The sequence below is a fragment of the Sapajus apella genome, unplaced genomic scaffold (genome assembly GCF_009761245.1).
Source record: "Sapajus apella isolate SASKATOON/1434 unplaced genomic scaffold, GSC_monkey_1.0 scaffold15, whole genome shotgun sequence".
NCBI lineage: Eukaryota > Metazoa > Chordata > Mammalia > Primates > Cebidae > Sapajus > Sapajus apella.
In genome coordinates, this window is record NW_022436955.1 from 8,612,455 (window position 1) to 8,636,497 (window position 24,043).

At 41.8% G+C, this 24,043-nt stretch overlaps 1 protein-coding gene across 5 annotated transcripts in view; it reads right to left on the reverse strand.

Annotated features, from left to right (window-relative positions):
- Window positions 1-24,043, reverse strand: part of CDH11 (cadherin 11) — a 166,666-nt gene that overhangs the window by 103,525 nt on the left and 39,098 nt on the right. Inside the window, exon 1 of one of the 5 annotated variants that reach the window (XM_032284105.1) lies at window positions 16,386-17,794. The exons of 3 other annotated variants lie outside the window; for them this stretch is intronic. The gene's annotated coding sequence lies outside the window, so the exon portion shown is untranslated. Of the gene's footprint in view, window positions 1-15,950; window positions 16,357-16,385; window positions 17,795-24,043 lie in introns of those variants that run through there. One more of the 5 variants, XM_032284104.1, reaches the window with a different exon arrangement.

A 24,043-nucleotide genomic window follows, 5' to 3' on the forward strand; every position in this document is an offset into this window, starting at 1 on the left:
TGTAGATGGTCCTTAGATCTACTAAAATTTGTTCAGAGAGCCTGGTTTTGGTGACTGTAGCGTGATGAACAATAAAGCTGTCCTCTTGTGTGCTATTTCTCCAAATATTACTCAGGAAAGAGTAACACTGAAGTTATTCCCATAGGCACAGGGAGTCATGGGGGAAATGCCACATGCAGCAGTTCACAAAATGCATACCAGATGAGGAAGGACCCTGCTTGTCAACCACGTTACATGCTGCAGCCACTCTCCAAAAAGACCAACAACCCAGATCCTCCGATAGGCATGCTCTTGTGCAGTCTCCTTATATGGAAATATGAACTGGCTCTGCATAACAATGAAATAGCAGAAGTGATACTATATGAACCACAGGAGAGGGATCTCCACCCTGGCGAGTCCAAAAGGTGGATCATGAAACCAAAGAAAATTATTCTTGAGACTTAAGATTCAGCAGTATTTGCCTTTTTATGTAAACTTGCTTGGAACCCATTACTACTTTCGTTTTTCCAATATCTCCCTTTCAGAAAGGGATTGCCTATCCTCCATCTGCCCCACCATTCTATTTTGGAAGCACATAATTTATCTGATTTCACAGGTTCATGGCTGCAGACAAATGTTGCCCCAGGATGAGTACTTTGAGTCTCACCCATACTGATTTTGTTTAAGGATGAATAGTACCCTGAATCTCACCCATACTTATTTAGATGAGAATTTGGACTTTAGACCTCAGGGTTTATGCTGAAACAAGTCAAGATTTTAGAGGCTGCTGGTACAGAGTGAATGTATTTTGCAGGCAAGGACACGGATTTTGCAGGATTAGGAGTGAAATGTTATGGACTGAATGTTTTTGTTCTCCAAAATTCACATGTTAAAGCACTAACCCACAATGTGATGGTATTCAGAGGTGGGGCCTTTGGGAGGTAATTAGGTTTAGATGAGTTCATGAGGGCAGTCATGAGGGGTTGGACTCCCTCAAGAAAAGGCAAAGAAAGCAGAGTTCTCTGTTTGTTTCTGCCATGTGAAGACACAGTGAGAGGAGTCTTGTCTGCAAACCATGAAGAAGACCCTCACCAGGAACTGAATCTACTGGTCTCCAGGACTTTGGGAAATAAAGGTCTATGCTTTAAACCACCCAATCTGTGATATTTTGTTATAGCAGCATAAGCTGACTAATACAGGAACCTTGTAACCTATCTCGCGCTCGTTGAAAGCTTGTTCTAGAAGTTGGCTGCCATGTCAAAAGTTCAAATACTCGATATTACCATGTTGTGAGAAAGCTCCAGCCAGCCAGGTAGAGAAGCCGCATGGATGGAGAAAGAGGTATCAATTCATCTCCAGCTCTTTCAGCCTTCCAAGCTGAGGTGCCAGACAGGTGACTAAAAATGTCATCTTGGACACCTAATCCGTTCAAAGTTTCATATAACTCCAGCCATCTGACTACATGGCAGGAAAGACTAAATAAGAATACCTAAACGAATTTGCTCAGCCCACAGAACTATAATAGATAGTAATAAATAGTTGTTATAAGCCATTAAATGTTAGTATGGCAAGTTACTCAGCAACAGAAAGATAATTGGAATGTTATAAACAGGGGTGGAAAAGATATTTGCAATGTGTCTCACCAATGAATTACCTTTAAACACATAAAACCATCCTGAGTATTATGAACGCCATCTCACTCTACAACACAAAAAGGTAAGACTCTTGCTGAAAGTGTACAGCCAATAATGCCCAGGGTAGGGCTGAAATCTAGCAGTGCTGACTTCATAATCCATATACCTTCTGTTTTCCTTCTCTAGTCTTCTGTTAATAATGCAGCTATTGCTGGGTGTGGTGGCACACGCTTGTAATCCCAGCACTTTGGGAGGCCGAGGCGGGCAGATCATGAGGTCAGGAGATCGAGACCATCCTGGCCATAGTGAAACACTGTCTCTACTAAAATACAAAAAATTAGCTGGGTGTGGTGGCGCGTGCCTGTAGTCCCAGCTGCTCAGGAGGCTGAGGAGGGGAATTGCTTGAGTCCAGGACACGGAGGCTGCAGTGAGCCGAGATCATGCCACTGCCCTCCAGCCTGGAAAAAAGAGCAAGACTCCATCTCAAAATAAATAAACAAACAAATAAATAAATAATAATAATAATGCAGCTATTACTGTGCCCAGCATGTTTAAAAAGGTTTACTTCTCAAATCTATAAAAAATGGATTAAACTCCCCACTTTGTCTTGTATTCTTTACGTCCCTGAAAAAATGTTTCCTGTAGAAATCCTTTCACCAAAAGCCTGTGCAGTCAATCAAAAAAGCTTTGGAAAAAAAGCAAAAATAGTTGGAGAATTGTCTATGAATTCTAATCACTACAGACATTTGAGAAAGAGGGACTGTGGATTCTGTGAAAATTTTTGGTATACAATTATATCATGTCTCTTACAAAAGAAAAAAAAAAAACGAATGTACAAAATCCAAGTTGTTCTTTATGCTTCCAGCATAGTTGATGGAGGTAAGACAGTAAGATGGCTGTGTGGGCTATGGCAGCTCATCTGTTTCTGCATTCTCTGCATTGGTCTTCATGGCTGGAATGCTCATTTTCCTTCATCTTCCCCACAGCTCATGACTCCCCCAGACTTGGAATCCTGTGTCCCCTTCTGAGCCAGGAAACTACACTCCAGCCTTGCTGCACCCACTTTCTACTTACTCTTGGGACTGCTCTGTCATCTCCCCAGCTCTGCACACCATCACAGGCTGTCTACAAGTACAGTGCCATTGTTGTCTATCAGCCCTTCCATTATTGCGCTTGGCTGCCCACAGCACTAAGCCTCTTAGGGGCTCAGAACTCTACATGCCATATACTATTTCAGAGAGACTGAGAAATCAGGAAAAAGAACACTGTGAAGCCAGAGTGTATAAAGTGGAATAAAGGATATACTCGGCAAGCATACCAAAATCAAGGAAGAGTCAGAGGAGGATGCACCTGTGATGGTGGCACCTCCCTTTTGCTGAGCTTTGATTGTGTCGAAGGCTCGGCACCTGCAGAGCCATGTCCTTCCTTTTGCCACTTTTTCTTTCTTAGGTTCTCCATTACAATGGAAAGAGTTGCCATTGAAAGGGGCAGCATAGCCTGAGGAGATGGTGACAGCTCCATTTTATAGATGGAGAAACTGAGGCTGAATGGCAAATGCCCAAGTGCATAAAGCAAGGAAGTAGCGTAACTGGGTTGGATCACTAAATCCAGTCCTTTTTCCCCAGGTTTAAGAACCCACAGGGAGACCCATTTCCCAGGGCAAACCATGCCTATTCCTGTGGTGTGCGACTACAAATGATTTCTTCTTTTTGCAAAAATGCAATGGGAGGGCCAGCTGCGGTGGCTCATGCCTGTAATTCCAGCAATTTGGGAGGCCGAGGCAGGAGGATCACATGAGCTCAGGAGCTCAAGACTACCCTGGAAAATATGGCAACACATAAAAAATTAGCTGGGGATGGTGGCAGGTGCCTGTAATCCCAGCTACTTGAGGAGCTGACACTTAAGGATCGTTTGCGCCTGGGGGGTTGAGACTGCAGTGAGCCAAGAACGTACCACTCCAGCCTGGGTGATAAAGTGAGTCTCTCTCTCTAAAAAAAAAAAAAAAAAAAAATTCACACACACACACACACAATGGTAAATTTTACATATTTTGGATCATAGTTGATTAAAGAAAACTATAATTAAATGTTTACATATTACCGTCGTATAAACCTTCATTTGGTTTTTAAAACTTTCATTTGGCGAAGAAGTTGAACAATGAACATCCACTCTTTTACTGTTCCAGTGGCCTAGAACTACCAGTTTGCTTTGCTGATGTTGCTCTGTGCAGAGAGGAGAAGGGGCCACATATATGCAGTCATCCCTGTGTGTCTGCAGATGGGGGCTCTTCTTTTTTTGAGCATCATATATTTCTGACATTGTTGAAGGGATGATTAAACTCAATTAATAATCTCCATTGGGTGTTTTTCTTTCCTGTTATTGTCAAAGTTCCAAAACCATATGGTAAAGCATATTTTGTAAGACAGGATTACAGATCATGAATTTTTTTTGAAAAACGGGAGAAGCAGGAAGCTATTGCAAGTGAGAGAACAAGACTTAAAATCAAGCTTTTCCTTCTCTAAGCTAGTTTGACTTTGGGCAAGCAAGCACCTTCTGAGACTCAGTTTCCTCACTATAAAATGGGGATAATAACAATTATTTTAGATAATCATTGTGGAGAATAATCAACACATGCAACACTTCACTTATACACTCAATAATCAACAGTTGTGATTATGAAAAGATACATTGTGCTTCTATGATTCTGCGTGATTAAACATTTTACTGTTTATTGTAATTTGCTATTCAAAAACTGCTATGATAGATGTGAAAGCATTTACACAGAACCAATATTGATATGTGCATAAATATTATCATACAATCTTATAACATGTAATTAGTATTAATCTATAAGAATTTTGTATCTTATTCTTTTTTCAGATGACGAAACTGAGTCTCAAAGAAATTTAGAGATCCCTCAAAGTTCCTGGACTCAGCTTCTGCTCCCACTGTGTGGTTAAGGGATATCAGCTGCCCTCTGCTCATCCCTTCCTGCAAAACCTCCAAGGCTGGCTCCTTACTGCCTGTATAGAGGGTGATGCCCAATGTCTATCTGTAATTACAAGGAAACATCCATAAAGAGTTTCTGAGGTCCAAACAGATTTGACACAGTGGCCTTTTAAATCAAACTCTTACTATGATTGTCTTCATTTCTATTTGGTAGTTTTTCTAAGTAAGCCATGCTTTCAGAGGCACCTAATGCAAAGTGACAACTTTCACCATTTTCCAAAGCGCCGATGGGCGAGTGTAGAGAGAGTCCATTGTCGCCATGGTAATTACTGCACAATACCTGATGGCCAATGGACGGTCAGGAGGCTCAGGCAGCCGCTGAATCCAGCATTGTCCAGGCCCGATAAAAAGACTAGAGGCCTTGAAAAGCCAGGGAGCAGGATCTCACAGCTCTTTCCCTAGGCCCTGAAAGGCCCATTGTGCTGCCACCATAAATTCTGGGTTCCCCGGGCACTTGACAACTGAAGCCAGGGACAATAGAATTCTTGTGTCCAACAAAACAGTCCTTGTCCAATGCCGGTCTTATCAGCCACATTTACAAATGTCTTTCGTTGTACCCAAATAATTCCCTATTAGAAGGGCTATTGGGAGCAGAACTAAATACATATTCACAGCCTTTGTCATATCTTTGGGAAATGAATAAACAAACAGTCATCTAGCATATGAGCAAACCTCCCTACTCACTACATTTTATCCGTATTTCTTGCACAAATTATGTAGCTTCACTTTAACATAGTAACAGCAGCAGTACTGGACGCTCCAGTCTTATGTGCCACCTACCACACGCCAGTGGTATTATCGTGGTGGCGCTTCTACATGCGTTTTATAAAAATGACTCTTCCCCACAACACGAGAAATTTTATTTCTACCTCCTGAAAGAGGAGGAATTAGAACTTAGAGAAGTTAAAGAACAAGCCCAAGATCACCAAGCTAATTAGTATCAGAGTGGGAATTCCAATCTAGATTTCCCTTGCTCCAAAGACTCTTCCCTTCCCACTCTGCCATGATGATTTTGCTACTGAATAAAGAGGAATAAAAGTTGGAATAAGGGGAAATATCTAAGCACACCCACTATAAAAGTTACGTGTAGGGAGAGAGACTATTTATATTATTAACAACTTGAGAACAGCTAGAATAGACGGAAAATGAAAAGACTTTTTCCAGGAGTATATATTTTATTTTTGTCTAAAATGCTAGCAATTTTACTTTTTAAACTTGCTTTTATATATATATGTGTATATATATATATATATATATTTCAAAGATTGAAAATATCTATTGCCTTTTATCTACTTGATGTCAAATGACAGGTATAATTTGTAATCTGTTTTCAAGGACTATAATAATGTACTCTCTTGGCACAAATTATTCAGCTTTGATAAATTCAATGTGGCACTGTTTGGTTTGTTTTCTATAATATTTTAATATTTAAAATCAGTAAAGTAGGCTATCACTTTGCAAATAATTGGCTATTAACAGGAAAAGACTGGGAAACCAGCAGGTATTTTCTGACTGGCATTAAATGCCTGTGTTTGTGCAAGTACTAAGTTTGAAAAAGTGTGATCAATATTTTCTAAATACTTCACATGTCAAATGAAGCATTTAATCATCTTTGGAGATTTAAGGCATGAATGCGATCGTGTACACATGATGCTAACTCTCAGCATTTCTCTATCCCTGGGAGCTGAATGTTCCACAGACACAACTTAATCCAAAATTTATTGAGAATTTAATCTAAAATTTATTGAGAATTTCCAGTGGACAAGGTCCTGGGCCAAGTACCTTCCTACAACATACAATTTCATCTTATGACAATCTTATAAGTCAGGTACTGTGGTTTTTCTTTATTTCACACTAGGAAATTGGAGCAGAAAAAGACTGAGTAAAGTTGCCCTCAATTGCAAAGCCACTCACCAGTGAAGCCAAGACTTGGACACAGGCAGTTCGAATCTATAGCAATTCACCCAACAACTATACTCTACCGCAGTCTTTGGCTATACAGGTAATATAGGGCACTAAATTAGGAAAGTAGTCCAATGACTCAAAAGAAACAAGACTAAGGACTACATCACTTTACCAGGCTACCTAACTACCCAGAAAAAGCAGAAACCAACTACGAAGGAGAACCCATGAATGTAGGGAAGACCAACAAAGAACTTTAACCACACCCAAGGCCTAAGATAGTCTAACATTTTATCAAATCTGGGCAACTTTCAGGTAACCAAGAAATCTGCTTGTTTACAAGTTTCTGGCGTACGCAAATCTTCATATTCACAAAGTCAGAGAAGTACCGCACATGCACACACACACACACCCACACACACACACGCACATACTGCAGTTTTTGTTGTGTGCCAGAAATAGTCACAGCCTGCTATCTTTTCATAGTAAGAAAAGTAAACCGCATTGTCCATAGCAATATGCCTGATTTATGATATAATAGGAGACAGTTCCCTCTGGGGCCATTATACTCAGAAAGAAATAAAATAAGGTTTTTCAAAATTAAGTGGTACTATCCTTTTGCAATGTAAAATTAGGTTAAGAAAAAAATGCCATTTTGTTATTTACCTCTTCTTAGGCACTTATTCTGAAGATACAAGCTGTGCAAACTCTTCTTGTCTATAAACTCCACAGGGATAAGAAGCATGTATGTTTTCCTGTCCACTTTATAATCAGGTAGACAAAAGCACAAACTAAATGCTTTAAAAGAGCTTTCAAACCAACGACTTAGTAAATAAAAAACTGAATTCTGGACATAGTGGTTTCACCTATTTGCAAGTGCTTTGGAAGGGATGCAGTGAATGGAGACTGATTTTCTTCTGGCACAAATTTGAATTTGGCCACAGAGGGGCTGACGTGAGCCACGGAAAGTCCAGCGGGGGCTCTCCATCCTCATCACACCTCATTAAGTAAACTGGATTCACTCAGGGTCGGCAGGGGAATCAGGCCATTAAATGTTCCAGTTTGCATTTGCTGCTCTTTATTGGTGGAAGAACATTCTTTATTTCTATGCACAAATTTTGACATTCTTGAAGAATGGGAGAAATTATTTGTCAATATCGAGAATGTATTATTTTCATAGGAAGCTTTACATAGGCTGTTCCGCCTTGATTTATTTGTAGGTCATATGTGTGTGTGCTTTAGATGTAAATGTGCCTGCACATACACACACACAAACACACATCCTCAAGGATGCATTTACTGTTTTATTTCTTTCCATTTTTTTTTTAATATTGGATGTTTACTTTTACTAACTCCATAGTTAGGAACTATAGAGAGAAAAAAATAATTGTCAACAGCTATGTGGAGCCCGGTCATCTTACCAGACTGTGCTTGGATCATGAGTATGGAAATGACAGAAAAATGGTTCTGTTTGTCTGCAAATCAGTAGATCAGAGGCTTGGGGAGGTCTTCTACAATATTCATTTGTGAATTCTTTATCTTATGGCTTCCATCAGGAAAATGAGTCTGGCTTTCTATACTTGATCTTAGCCAAAAGACCAAGAGGCAAGGAGGCTGGCTTTCTAAACAGGTTTTTAAAATGCGTCCTTGGCTTTTATATCTGCAAGTGTTCCATATATAGAAATATATCATAGTATCTATATGTGTGTTAGTACACACACACACACACACACACACATGCACATGCACATGTGTATATACTATTCACAAGTTGGTCATTCATATTTGGAAACATTTCAGTCACATTCCTTATCCAGTAAATAAATATATGTTAGCATTGGGTACTAGGATGGATTTGATGGGCAGTAAGATTCTTTCCTACTTTGAAATTACAGAGCGTTGTAATGGGAAAAATCATTTCCCCTGGCTAAAAGCATCCCACCTCCCTCCATCAGTGTTCCTACCACGCTTTGGGAAACGCAGAGCTAAGAGCTGATATTTCTGTAGTATTCAACATGAGTTGGTGATTTCATGGGCCAAATCCAATACCATGATGCAGCCATCTTCAAGAGGAATTGCATGTGCAGAAGACCTTGGGGATCAGGGATGGGTCACCTTTGGCTCTCATGGTGATGTGTCAGCGAGATCATCAGAGAAGGCCCAGGGGACCCCATCTAGGAGCCAAACCAAGTGGGCATGCCCCCCAGCAAGCCAAGAGCCCAAGCTGTGGAATTAGAAAGACTCTGGCATGAGATGCAGCTGCAAGCTGATTCCTGTTTGGGCCTCTAGGACTCGTCAGAGCATCATAACCCCTCACACACGGGTGGTCAGCACAGAGGAGATCGTATGTGTACATCACGCTACACATACGATTTCAATTCTTTTCGATTCTTTTTCAGTCCTGTTGTCAGCAAAGAGAAAGTCTCTGTTTGCAGTGATTCCTGAACGAATTTTTTTTTTTTTTTTAAACAAAGACAAGGCAGTCTCCGGCTCAGAGATGATTCAATTATGTTGTTTCTTTTTAATTATATCTGTTTTCTTTTGGGGTTGCCTCATATTTATGACCAGAGATACTGGCTTGCCAGACATGAGAGCAATATAATTTTCTCCAAACATATTTTTAAAATAGCAGAAGGTAGAAGGAGTCAACAGAAAATATTAAGTAAATGACAATAGGAGTGGTACCCAGATATTAGAGAAGACAAAACCTGAATGACTGAGGAGTGGGGAATATGGATCCATGGCACCACAATTATTTTATGGACAGGGAGACAGGGGCCCAAGGGGGACATGGGTGAGGAGCAGAGCCTACAACATCTAATCGCCCCAGACCCTGCCTCCAGCATCCCAGGATCTCTGTACCACATCTTCATTATTATCGAATGTCAGGTCAGCTATGTGAGGGGACTACAAAAAATAATCACAGTTCTCTTCCAAGGACAGAGAAGTTCGGAATGACAGGGAGAGACAAATGCCAGTCCCGACATGGAGGTGGAGGAGGGAGCAGAGTCTGAAGCCCTCCAGGAATGTAGGTCTTCATGAAGAAACTAGGTTGAAGACTCACCCAGCCCATTCGCCATCTCATACCCCTCCCTATGACTCATGCTATGCTTATTACCAATGCCCTGTCTTATTCCAAAGAGAATTTCAGGCCACCTACAAAGGTGTATATAGTACCAACACATATAAGACTATTTGTATGCTAAAAATGTGAAAAGGAGAAAGAACAGCATGAAATAATTTGAATGAAAGTCATATGCAAAGCTTGGGCTAAGAAGTCATATTAGTTGCAAGGGCTAAATCACAAAAGGGGCAGGGATACATGACCTGGCACAGGACCACAGGACCCATGAAGACAAAACTGGTCTTCAGCTGGATTGCAGCCACTCCAGGTCATGATCCCAGCATGCTATTTATCTCATTGGTTCTCACAGAGACGACCCTGTGCAAGGCATAAAGCAACATACTTTTTTTTTTTTTGATGGAGTCTTGCTCTGTTGCCAGGCTGGAGTGCAGTGGTATGATCTTGGCTCACTGCAACCTGTGCCTCCTGAGTTCAAGTGATTCTCCTGACCAGCATCCCCAGTAGTGGGGACCACAGGTGTGTGCCACCATGTCCAGCTAATTTTTATATTTTTAGTAGAGATGGAGGTGGAGGAGGGAGCATTTTTGCCAGGATGGTCTTGATCTATTGGCCTCATGATCCACCCACCTCAGCCTCCCAAAGTGCTGGGATTACAGGTGTGAGCCACCGCACCCAGCCCAAAGCAATATTCTTAAACATAGTGGAAAGAAAATCATTGAGCAGCTTAGAACAGCAGCACTGGCCCATGCAAGTGAGGGAAGGAGAGAGAGGAATAGACTCAACAGCCTCTTTCTGCCAGGAAGACTTGAAAGTCAGCACATCCTTCCCATGGCTGCTACAGGCGCACTCTACCAGGGGCCTGCTCATGCCACTTCTGGTTGCAAAGCACTCAAGGTCTCTTTGGATTGGCCCCCTCTACTTTTGTCAATAACCAAGCCTGCTTTGTTCCAGGTGCTGTGCTAAAGTTGAGTGTCATATAAATAACCCCTATTTGAAAGTGGAGAAATCCAAGATGGAGAGGGCGAGTGATGATGTCACCTGCCTTGTTTGCAGGGATTCACATCCAGGCAGTCCGACTCCAGAGCATCCACTCCTAACCACCACCACACTCTGCCCTCAGGAAAGGCTCTTCATTAGTGAGCCTCAGCTGGTCTTTGGCTTCACCTGGGGAAGCTCCTTCTAGGAATCATTATTTGCCTTAACTTACCATATTGTTTCACTCTGCTTCCTTCATTCCTACATTTGCCACTGAACAAAATATCTCTTCCTCTTCCCTTTTCACAAACTTATCCTTGTCTTTCAAGGTCTTGGCCAAATATCACCTCCTGACAATCCACCTTCCCAACTACACATAACACACACACACACACACACACACACACACACACACACACACACACAAGCTTACACTGTGACTGTGGCTTCATCTCCGCCAACCACTGTGATTGGCGTTGATAATGCCACAGTGTAATTCTGTGAGCAAATGTTTCTTGAGCATCTACTATGTGCCAGGCATCAGCCAAATCCCTGGGTACCAAACAGCTAAGATTGCTCTTTTTAATAGAGTATTCAGCCTCTGGTAGAGTTAAAAAATAAACAGAAAAATGAGCAGCAAAGAATTAGATAACTTACACAAAGAAAATTTTAAAAGGTTAATAAAACAGAGAGGAGATCATGTCTTCTTAGGACTCTATTAAACTAACACAACGCCCAGCAGGCAGCTGATGCTCAGTAACTATTTGATGAAATGAGAAACAACACCTATGACTTACAACAACCTTTATCAGTCATTTTGTTCTTATGTCTTGGAACATTTTGTTGTTCTTAAGAAACCATTTTCCCAAAGATTTTTTGCCTGATCCTCCAGTCCCTGCGAGGTTATGAAAAGCAGAAAACCTGTCTTCTGCATCGTGTTTATAGCTCCTGTGGTACCTACTTCAGAATCATCTGCATTTGCTGCAAACCATAAACACAGTGACCCGGACTTAAAGTTTGAGAGACATCACAAATCACAGGATGTAAGAGCCAAATGAAAACTCGGCAGTGATCTAATGTAATGCTTTTACTAACCATTCTTGGCAAACACTCGTATTCCTGGGGTATCCCAAAGGTTGTTGCAGGGGCTGAGTTGGGATGGGGAGAGTTGGAGGGAGGATTTTAGGAATTCCTACAATTTTCTCCTTTCTTCTGTTTAATCCATAGAAGCTCTACTTTAACCATGTTATATGTTTTAGAGGTGAGGGTAAGCTTTTCTTTACCAAAATCTGCATGACATTCAAGAAATCAACAGGAGAAGAAAACAAAAACAATGAATCGAGGAGTTAAATGAGTCCTCTGAATTTTTACAGAATCTCACTCTGAACAGATGTATATGTTTAGATACGGGCAGATGCATCCAACCACAGACAGATGATAAGGCATAGATAGAACAAATACACAACGTAAGTAGAGCACATATCTGGCAGTGGGGGTGGGTACAAGAGTGTGAAAGAAGGAGGTATTAAAATAGTAGTGAAGTATGCTTTCAAGGGAAGCAAAAGTCTTTCTAGCCCCACCATTCTCTCAAGAATTTTGTCTTCTTTGTATCTCTGACCATTCATTCATTCATTCATTATAGTTACTTTTTAAATAATTGTATATCAAGTATTTGTATGCACGCTGACACTTAAAATTGGGATCTATGTAAAGGTGAAACAGAGAAAGAGAAGGAGGGAGGGAAGAAGAAAGGAGAAGAGAAGAAGGAGGGAAGAAAGGGAGTAAGGGAGAGAGGAGAAAAGGAAGGGAAGGAGGGAGGGAGGAAGGGAGGAAGGAAGGAGGGAGGGAAGGAGAAAGGGAGGAAGGAAGGAAGGAGGGAGAAAGGAAGGAAGAAAGGAAGGAAGGAAAAGGAAGGGCTGGAGGGAGGGAGAAAAGGAGGAAGGGTGAAAAGGAGAAAGGAAAGGAGGAAGGAAGGGGGGAAGAGGAGGGAGGGAGAGAGGGGGCAGAAAGACAGGGAGAAAGGGAGAAAGAAGGAAAAGGAGGAAAGGAAGGAAATGAGAGATGAAGGGAAGGAGGAAGGGAAGGAGGGAAGGAGGGAGGAAGGGAAATTGGGAGATTAAGTAATCAGGTGAGTGAGGGGCTTTAAATGTCCTGCCTCTCCTCTCTTCCTCAGCACACAAGGATGCAGTGTCTTATGCAGAGTAATTGCAGGGTTCCAAAGGAGGCAGGTGGGTGAGAAGAATGAAGAGAGCTACCAAAATAAGACATGACTACAGAGAAAAAAAAAAAAAAGAGAGAGAGAGAGAGGTGACGGCATGATTGGATCTATGAGACTGTCTATTTTTAGTGGCCTAAAGAAGACTCTCTCCAGTGACCTTGCCAAATTATGATGCAAACCGAGTTAATGAAAGCTCCCTCAACCTTCTTTTCGAAGTCAGCTCATTACCAGATCATTTCTGCGGACACATAGCCCAAAACCCTGTAACCTCATTAAAGAACTAATCCTAACAGGTTTGACCTGAAAGTGAGCAGATGGATTTACTCGAACAGTTTACTGCTTTGCTAGTGTTTTTTTTTGTTTTTTTTTTTTTCTCCTGGAGAAACATTAAAGACCAGGTTAGCATTTCTAAGCCATTCGTTTTAATTTTTTAAACATTGTTTATTGATGTTGTTGTTTTGTCTTTCAGATAAATGCCACCCATTTTCAGAAATAAGAAAAATGCTCCGAGCAATTAAGAAAGATCCTTGCTTTTGATGTCATCTTAATTACTTAAATTATAAAAAATAGAATGAGAACAAAAAGAATTCTGATACCAATTCTATGTTTCTCTATGCATGTTTCAAGTATTCTCATATTATTAGGAAAGCGGGGCATTAGGCTGACTCCAAAGGGAGTAACTCACTTGCAGTAAGGACCTTGTAGGTATTGCAATTCTTTGAAGTCTCATTAAATTTCACCCAGATTGCCAACAAGAAACGCTTTTTTATGTTCCCATAAAGCTACAATCACCTTGTTGAAATAGGAGAATGTTTAAGTAGAACACGATACACACCGTACATGGAATCACAGGCTTTCCCCAAAGTCACAATGCTGTGACTTACAAAGAGACATGGGAAAATACTTTGGGACTATTTCAACATGGTTCATTATGATGTCAAATCTCGACTCCAATTACAATAATGTAAAAATATTTCTGACTAATTTGAATAGTAGGAAGAAGAAGAAAATAAGGACAATTTATGAGTCAGAGTGAATGAATTATGGGTGAATTATTTCCTCTCTTCTTCTTCATTTCTAATGGAGTGGTTAATGTATTGTCTATTCTGGAAACACCTTTTAATCTTGTCATCACTTCAAGCCACATGGAGTACCTCTTTCACATCGTAGATACCTGAGCCGGCCACATCCAAAGTGAATTAGGGTACTGATAGCAATACCTGAGCATCATCTTTCTTATACAGCCAGGAAAAACTACTCTGCCCAGAGATGCCCAAAGAATAAGCCAATTTATTCCAAAATAGAAACAGGAAAATAGTTTTACAATACCAAATGACTGAATCATCGAAGTGTCAAACTAAATATTGATACCATCAATTTGGGTCTAAAATACTCTCTGGGGTTAAGACAACCCAGGAAGAAAGGTAAGCAACTATCAAACCTGTAGCATGAACCTGGGAAGGTTTTCCCTGGAAGCCCCTTTCATTTCATCCAGCTGATTCCTCCAGCACGTACCAGTTGACCACCAACTACACCAGAGGGCTGTCCTGGGGACCAGGGACATATCCATAAACAAGATTAGACCCTCCTCTCTCATGAGCTTGCATTGTATCTAATTTTGGCTGCTCTGACCTCAACCCTGGACAGAATTTCCCAGGAGAACTCGAGATTGGCTCCCTCACTCTGAATAAATTAGCCAATAACCCCACCAGCCCGTAGCTCAGAATTGCTGAGTTTAAGTCCAGACGATGCCACTGCATGACTGTGGGCAAATTCCTTTGCATTCAGAGCCTCACTTTACCCAGCTAAGCAATCAAGAGGTAAGTAAGCTTAGTATCTTAGAAAGCTAGAAGATCCCTTATTTTATAGGGCAACAAATTCATGTGTACTCAGGATTTTCAGACACTAAATAAGAAGCCATGGAACATGGAGAGAACACAGGGCACTCCTCATGCCCACAAAAGCAAACACCTATCCAGTAGGACAGTGGAGGAAGGAATGCGTGGAGCCAGTGACTCTAATCTCCATGGGGGAAGTTTTGGAATCCAACAATGCAGAGTTCAAATCCTGCCTCTAACCTGTAATTATATGTGTGACTTTGAGTGAGTGACTCAACTCAACTGAACATGTATCAGTCTCCACATCTAAAATATGGTATCTCTAATGCCAAACTCACAGGGTTGCCCCTGAAGATTAAAGGAGGGGTATACATAAGGTACTCGCACAACCCCAAACACACCATGGGTGAGCAATAAACTTTACCCAAATTAAAGTAAATTAACAGCAATATTATTATGCATTGGAAACCCCTGCTAAGACTGAATTTTGTTCACTTTCCTATTCCCAGCACCTGGTGTAGCTCAGACACACAGAAGGTGCTCAGTAAATAAATAAATGTTAACTCTGATTAACTCATACTAATTAGAAGCTCTGATTGGAAAATAGATACAAATGAATAATTAAAAATAGGGGAAGGAATTTGTTATTACTTGATAAACACAGTTTGTTCAGGGAGGGTATTTTTCAAAATGCAACGCAAAATGGTGATGAAAAGGTCACAGAATCTGGGAGATCGCTGAAAAAAACCAACCTCCCACATGGCTTGTGAGATCAGCAGAGGCAAAAGCCAAATGCATGAGTCATGCCCCAGCAATTCTGAGGCAGGGACCAATCAGAGGTATGTGCCGTCCTCGTCACTGTCCGACTGAACTCTTCATTCATTGAATAAATTGTTCAAAAGGTCCTTAGAGGATCTCCTTGGTGCCCTTTGGCAGAACAGCGGCCACAGGGCTGACACCCTGAGCAGAAAACGTGAGAACCTGTGCTTGAGAGAAAGTGCTCCCGGTGGAAAACAAAAGGAGGTCAAGGCAAGGAAACCAGCAAGCCCATTAGCGATTCCATACAATACCACAGAAGTGTTTTCCAAAAGCAGAGTGCCCACATAGCAACGGAAAATGCCAGCTTCATTTAGGCAGCTGCACAACACACACACACACACACACACACACACACACACACACATACACACACACACGTGCATACACACATGCATGCATAAACAGATGCACATGCACCCACATGCACAAACTCCAAAAAGGAGAAATTACTCTAAAATAGCAGAGTCCACTTTGAATCACGATGAACAAACCGTTATGATCCATTTATGATGATGAGTAAGGGGTTACGTAGTGACTCTCTGTAACTAGGTCAGGCACCAATTGGTAGTCAGCTCCACAGACCCAGGAAGATTTAATGAGGAGGAGATCAGACAAAGACAGAAGATGGAAATAGTGCCCCAAGCGCGTGTCCCCAGACACCACAATCTGGCGATGGGGTCCTGTCCATGCTATTTCTCTCAAAGATAGACCGGAACAAACTTTTGGAAACTCCTGACATTCGGATCAACAGTTCAGGCCAAGCCGTTGAGCCACGGCTCTGGCAGCAGCAACCAGGCTGGAATAAAAACAAACCCCGAATTAAAGGAAGATCACGACCCGAGCCGAAAGTACAGAAAGCGTGAAGGCGTACAGAGGCGGCAGCTGTTGCAGCAGGGACAGGGCATAAATAAAACGGCACTGCCAACCTCAAGCTTGTGTCCACAAAAGCTGATCCCCTCTGCCGGGATCTATGCGCCACCGTTCCCGTCCCTCGTCTGTGCTGGGCAGTAGTAACTGGCACCTGCGTTCAGGCTGGCAGACGGAAAGGCCAGGCTTATTAATTCCAGTGTCTACTCACTCCACCATCACGAAGGTCACGGTGCAGCAGCTGGCCGCCAAGGGACTTCCTTGAGAGGCAGATTCCAGCCTTGGCGATGCCATCGCCCAGAGGCACCTTCTCTCTTCAATCTTGGGACATCTCATGTGGGGACACCAAGGGCCACAGGACCGTGAGAGGGCTCGGCCCAGCTTTGTTCTGGGCAGCCAGAGAGGCGGCTCCTGATCCCTGGCACTGCCAATAGCCCTGTGAATGAGCCACTGTAGTGAGACACACACCCCCTGCTAATGAGATCCACACAGACACAAGCAAGAGAGGCAAGTGCAGAGGCTGCTGCAAAACAGGCAGAGAAGAAGCCAAGTCGGGCAGGGGCAAGATCACATCGTGCCCACCAGGCTCACAGTACCCCCAGTCCACGGCAGGGTCCCAATCCAAAAGGGAGGACCTGGTACTATTGTCTTCCCTTGAACTAACAGCATCTCTTTGTCCAAATTTTAAAATTGGCAGCCAAAATTGTACGGACATTTTTTGAAAGCAACTGCCATCATCTATCTATTGCTCTTATTGTTTTAGGGAGCATTTTTAACTTAAAATATTTAAAGGGATAGATTTTCCAGAATAGAAAGACACTTGGCAATGGAATACACATATATTGAAGAAAAGGATGCATTCAGTTGCTTTAGAACTTCACGTACAATGTAAACTTATTTTACACTATTGTATTATATATTGCAAAGTAGCAAAGAGAGGAGGCTCTGGGCAAGTTGCCTGATCCTACCTGTTCTAGTCACTAGCTGGAAAATCTTAAACCAGTTACCCACCCTCTGCATACTTCCATCACTTCACTGCTAAGATGGAGATTAGAGCATGCCTCCCAGATAGGGTTTCCTGTAGAAATTAAATAAGTTAATTCACGCAATGCACTTAGCACATAGCAAGCTCTTAATAAGGGCCACCAACCTTGATCATTATCATCATCATTAGTGTGATCTGTGTTGGCCAGGTGAACTGACCTTGCAGAATAAATGCTTAGGTTATAACGCTACATTTTTTGTGTGTGTATAACCACAGTTATTGAAAATCCAATCATATACAAGTGTGTGGACCAAAGTGGAAACAACTCAATGTAATTTCACTTGCTGAAAATTCAGAATATTTAGAGAAAACAAGAAACCTAGACCCCATCAGCTTTCCCTGCCCTCCTTTCCCCCAAAAATCCGGAAGGGAGAAGACTGAAATTGTCCAGTTACGTTTTATTTAATTAATTAATTAGTTTATTTACTTATTTATTTGAGACAGTGTCTCCCTCTGTCACCCAGGCTGGAGTACAATGGCACGATCTTGGCTCACTACAACTTCTGCCTCTTCAAGTGATTCTTGTGCCTCAGCCTCCTGAGTATCTGGGATTATAGGCATGACCCAACACACCCAGCTATTCCATAGTAGAGATGGGGTTTTGCCATGTTGGCCAGGCTGGTTTCAAATTGGCCTCAAGTGATCTACCTCCTTGGCCTCCCAAAGTGCTGGGATGTTACAGGCGTGAGACATGGCACTTGACCTTCATTTTTAAAATATTACTTTTGTTGATTACTGCTTTTCTTGACACCCTCTCGGCCAGTGACTCACTCATCCCATCCTAGAGCTGGCCCTGGGTGGGAGGTAAGTCTTCCTCTTTCTTCAGAGTATGCTTCTGTCGCTGTAATGTACAAGTCACTTTGGGGACATTATTAAAATACAGACTTTGCCCCAGCAGGTCTAGGAATAGGGATGAGGTCCAGGTTCTGCCTAACAAGTGCCCAGGGGATGGCAAGGCCACTGCTGGTCCACAGACAGCACTGGGAGAAGCAAGGCCTTGGAGAAAGAAGATGCTTGGAGAATGGGGAGGGGAAGCAAACACCTGAGTTTCATTTGGTTATCTTTTTGATGTCGTGGTTGTTTTCAGACAACTTGGAAACTCTTTCATTATTCATGGGAACCGCTGTTGTTAAAGCTGAGGCTAAGTCCTTGGACTCAGAGGCGGGGAACATTTGTTTTTTTGTTTTGTTCTAAATCAAACAATTAGAATAAAGCAAATACCTATCGACTCCTGGTGACTGTCCTTTGGGGAGTTCATTTAACATTCATTCCCTTGTTCTTTTGCCTGGCTATGGAAGCAGGGCTAGGGATGCCACAGAGGACAGAGCTGTGCAAAACACCCAGGCTCCAAAGGGGACAAGTTGCTGCTAAGACTAATAAAACAGTGCCAGCTCGATATACCCGAATTAACTGCCACTGCCCCTCAATAAAACTGCAGGGAAGAGCAAGAGTTCAGAGTTTTTTATTTAAAAACTCAGGGTTCACATGCAGTCTCCATCACTTGGTAGCTGTGCAATCCTCCTGGCAAGTGGCTTAACTTCTCTGAACCTTAGTTTTTCTACATAGAATGTGATCCTAATACTGCCTGCCTTACAGGATTGTTACTGTAAGATAATTCATATATGTATATACTCTATGTGAACATGGCATGCCTTCTTCCAAAGTCCCAGGAAAATACCCAAGAAGAGGAACACTGATAACAAGTTCCTATGCATGTACCCTTGTGTGTAATTTTCCCTATTTCCAAGTCCACGTCTTCCCCAGAATATGTGTCTGTGCACAGAGACAGACAGACTGACAGACAGAGATAGAGAAGAGGAGGGGAGAGAGAAGAAGAAGAAATGAGAACAACTTAACTGCAAGAAAAAGAAAGAGTTTGAATAGTAATAAAGACCCATATTCAAAATAGTGTTTTTCTCTTTAACTTCTTCCTAATTATTATACAGAACAATGCAAACATTATAAAAGAAATATTAAATCATCTTACATCCTTGTGTGGAATAAAAGGTTAATATTGTCTATTAAAGCGTATGTACTTGGAAATATTCTTTTGAAAGGAAGGAAGCATTACCAAACACACAGGTGCGCGCGTGCGCGTGCGCACGCGCACGCACACACACACACACACACATACACACACAGTTTCCCCTCCTTTGTCAAATCTTATGCTCTCTAGAACATGGCACTGTATCCTATATGTAGTACACCCCAGCAAGCAGATGCAGGCTGAATCCATGGAAGGAGAGGCTTGCGTGGCTGGTAGTCTGCTCATCATTCCACCATGTGGGGGTGTGCACTGCCAGCCTGGTCTGCCAGCTAGACTCGGGTAGAGAAAAATGGAGGGAAAGTAGGCCTGAAAGCAATGGCTCTTGATCATGCCTGTAATTGTCACCATGCTGGGGGACAGAATGTCAGGCAAGCTTTCTTGTCTCTGAAAGAAACAGAGCCACTCAGGCAGAGGATTAGAGGACTCCGCATGTGGTAGTGGCCTTTCAGACAACACTATCCTAAATCCCGTTTCCCTGTCTCCATGTGGGATGAGGGGGCTCTCTTCATCAAATCCTACTTACGGGACCATCTGTGTCCCTGTCCATGTAAATAGGCCTCTTGGCTCTCACTCAAGCATTGTTGCAAATTGTCCTCTTCTCCACACTAATGCTCAAGCTGTGGGACACTGCAAAGAACCCTTCTTCCGTTAGGGATTTCTCTGTCTAAGCAGGATTTATGATGATTCTTTGGCAAGAATCTTTGAATCGCTGGCATTCACAGGACAGCCAGAGCGTATTTCAGGAGGCTCTATAGCAAACAAGCAATACAGCCCTGAAGATTTATCTCCTCTGATGAAGCAGGCAAATCCTGATGCTCCCAGGATGCCACACCTAGACAATGGGCTATTGCACGGCCAGTGTAGACAACGCTGTGTTGGATACATCAACCTTCTCCCAAATAGCTGTGTGACCCCAGGTAAGATATTGAACCTCTGTGACCAAGTTGTCTCATCCATAACATATAAATGATTGTGTTTTCTTCTTAGAGTTGTCCACGAGATTAAGATGTTGAATGGAATCAAATGCCTGATATACCTGACACCTGATTTATGGGCAGAGTCTAATACACAGTACCTATACTTTTTGATAAAGATGTGAGCATGTGTAGTAATAGAAGCAACATTCACTGACTACCTAGAGCTCTGCCTCTGGGAGGGGCTGTGAGCTGCCGTCCCAGTAGAATGAAATGAATGCACGTGTGCTTTGAAAGTTTGCAAACAAGCCAGCCCCCTTGAGGTACAGTAATTGTGTTTCAGCAAGAGGAGCACAAATCCTGCCTCACCACTCCAGCACTTGTTAAACTCAAATCTCATTTGTATCTATTCTAGTCGATTTTCTTTGATTTATCTCCTACAAACCCCTCTCCCAATTCCCGCATCTCAGCTTGAAAGGCATAACTGCCTTTGCTTCTTTGCTTGTTCTTTTCTTCTACAGGGTGATGCTGACAAACCAAATAAGAAAACAAAACAAAACAAAAACCCTCCCTCCCTGAGGCTCACTGAGCTGCTCCTCCACCAGCAGAAACCATCAATAACCTCATGCATGGCTCATGCCCTGAGGAAATGGAGACTGGGTGGAGAAAAAGGTGGAAACAAGAGTGGCTCCCTTTGATTCAGCCCATCCTAGAAACACATGGTATTTCTTTCTTTCTTTTTTTTATAAATACTTTAAGTTCTGGTATACATGCGTAGAACATGCAGGCTTGTTACATAGGTATACATGTGTCATGGTGGTTTGCTGCACCCATCAGCCCATCATCTACATTAGGTATTTCTCCAAATGCTATCCCTCCCTGATTCCCCCACTCCCTGACAGGCCCTGATGTTCCCCTCCCTGTATCCATGTGTTCTCATTGTTCAACTCCCACTTATCAGTGAGAACATGTGGTGTTTGGTTTTCTGTTCCTGTGTTAGTTGCTGAGAATTATCGTTTCCGGTTTCATCCATGTCCCCGCAAAGGACATGAACTCATCCTTTTTTATGGCTGTCTAGTATTCCATGGTGTGTATGTGCCACATTTTCTTAGCACATGACATTTCTACTCTGAGACACTGAAGCAGAGAGCTTTGGTCAACCTCCTTCTTCTCGGGGCAACTGAGACTCAAGAGGGTTTAGGGGACTTCCTAAAACCCATCGAGGGAGTAGCGGGAGTATGAAAGACACCCAGAGTGGCCTGACTGCACATCCCATATGCTTTCTACTGCATCTTGTTATTTCTAAGAGAGAAAAAAAAATCCTATTGGCTTTTAAAGGTCATAAAATAGTAAAGGTACCTGCACGTTTAACTTCTGTCTCTGCCATTAGTTAATACGAGCACCTGAAAATCACTTGATCTCTCTATGATCTCTCTAAGTTTTCTTATTGGAGAAAATAATGAGTATAAGCATCTTTATTGAAGATTGTATGTGGATAAAATGAGATAACAGTGCAAAGAGCCTGGCATAACATAGAAGCTCATCACCTGTGTGTGTACCTTCCTTTCACAGCTGCAGAAAAAAAAAAAATCTTATTGTAATGCACATGTGGCAGAAGAGTGAAATTGTAATGTAAAGAGAATAAGTAATGACCATGGAAATGAGTGTATTGCCTATCCTAACTATAAATGTGTATTCAAATGCAATGGCAACTGAGACAAGAGAAAGGAGAAGTTAATAAATGCTGCGTCACATCTCACCCACACAGTATCTTAACATGTTCCCTGTAGTCATGACAATGGAAAGGTGAACTACATGCCTTACAAGGAACTGTACATGTTTTTCAATTAACATAATATACTTAACAAAGGAAATCCTTTTAAATTAAATATTACGTCATTAGGCAGCTATAGAACTCAGCAGTATCAAGTTTCACAAATATTTGGTGGAACATGCAAAACAGATTTAACATTGTATATTTCGCTATTCTGTTTGTCTCTAAGACTTTGCAGCATCTTACTTCTTCATATCAAAGATAAAGAAGACTCTTCTCAAATATTTTCCCTTCAATTAATGTTAGCCAGAAATGCATTAGTAGGCCCTCTGTGTCTTATCACCGGCATTGACTTCATTCACAGGTGTGGAAACAGAGACAGTTACGGATTTCTGAAGCAGAGGGTGGCAATTAGGTTGCTCCTCTGATTTGTGAACTACAACCACTTGGTCTAGCAATTCTTACCCTCCCCCACTATGCCAGGGTGCATTACCACTGAAAGCAAATAATGGAATCCTCTGTTAATTCTGCAGGAAATTTCTTTTATATATTTTGACAATATAGAAAAGTCAAAGAAATCTCCCTGACGCTGAGAGTGAAATTTCAAGAGCTCAATCTGTGATGGTGTCTGGCTCTAAGACTTTACAGTTTTTTGCCCTCAAGCTGCAATTTCCATGTGTAGAAAAACAGTTTAAAAACCCCTGCTAGTGAATAAATGTCCCTGTGTTTACCGAGTTCAAACTTTCTGCCGTTTGCTTGAGACATGTGATACATTTGTGCTTCTAGTGGCATCAGGCATATGTAATATCCCCATAGCGACAGGACAGCTATAGCATTAGCATCAGCAAAGGCACTACTTAATATTATATCATTCTCCTTATAGCAGTATAGAGAGCCCCCAAAGAAAACCATGGCAGGCACTACTTCATATTATATCATTCCCCTCACAGCAGTATAGAGACCTGCGAAGAAAACCATGGCCTGCCCCCATTAAAAAATGTCTTGAATCAAATCCCCATCACACTGCAAGAAGCTGATTTTTTTTTCCAGGACTTTCCAGAAACTTCATAGAATGATGTAATCCATCTCAAAATATAAGGAATTCTAGTCTAATAGACATTTTTTTTTGATCAATAGGTCATCAAGCATTTATTAGCTGCTGTTTTCTGCTGAACTATGCACTAGAAATCACAAAGTAGGTAAGCAATAGAGGTTCCTGTGGCAGGCTCCTGGAATCAGAACTCAGACTGACTCCAGATCCTCATTTCACAGAGGGGAAATCTGAGGGAACTATTTGTTACTAGGGCCATTTGGGGAATCTGGTAGAAACTCAACCAGAACCCAGTCTGACTGCCTGACTGTAAGCAATGTATAATCTAGCTGTTTATGTCTCCAAGTTTAACAATAATTTAAAAATAAACATCAACTAGGATTTGAAAAGTGAAATTACCCCAGCCTAATATGCCTGTGTTGACTCCTGGACTAAGAGTAGCCTGAGTCATTAGCAAAGACCACCTCATGAATTTTGACAAAGGCTTTCATAGGCAAGGCATTGCAAAACCCATTCAGGAAGAAACTATTAATGAGCATGTTCTATAAACCAGGTGCGAGGGACACAATGGCATATACAATGGAGCTCCTCCCTGCACAGAGTTTGCAATCTAAGTAGTGACTACTAGTAGACGGATGGGATGGCTAAACACCCTGTAGCAAGTGTGGCTACAAGGTGGCTGGCCAAGAAAACCTCTATGACAGATCTATTTATGGGCAGAAAGCCTTGAAGAATAAAAAAGAGTTGAGAGGAAATATTATTTTTCATGTGTTAATTTTTTTCTATCATGATTTGCTTTGTATTTATTATGGAAAAAATTAATGTTTTTTCTCAAGATGTTTTCTAAAAAGTATTTGTATACACATTTAAGTGTATGCTTTTACTT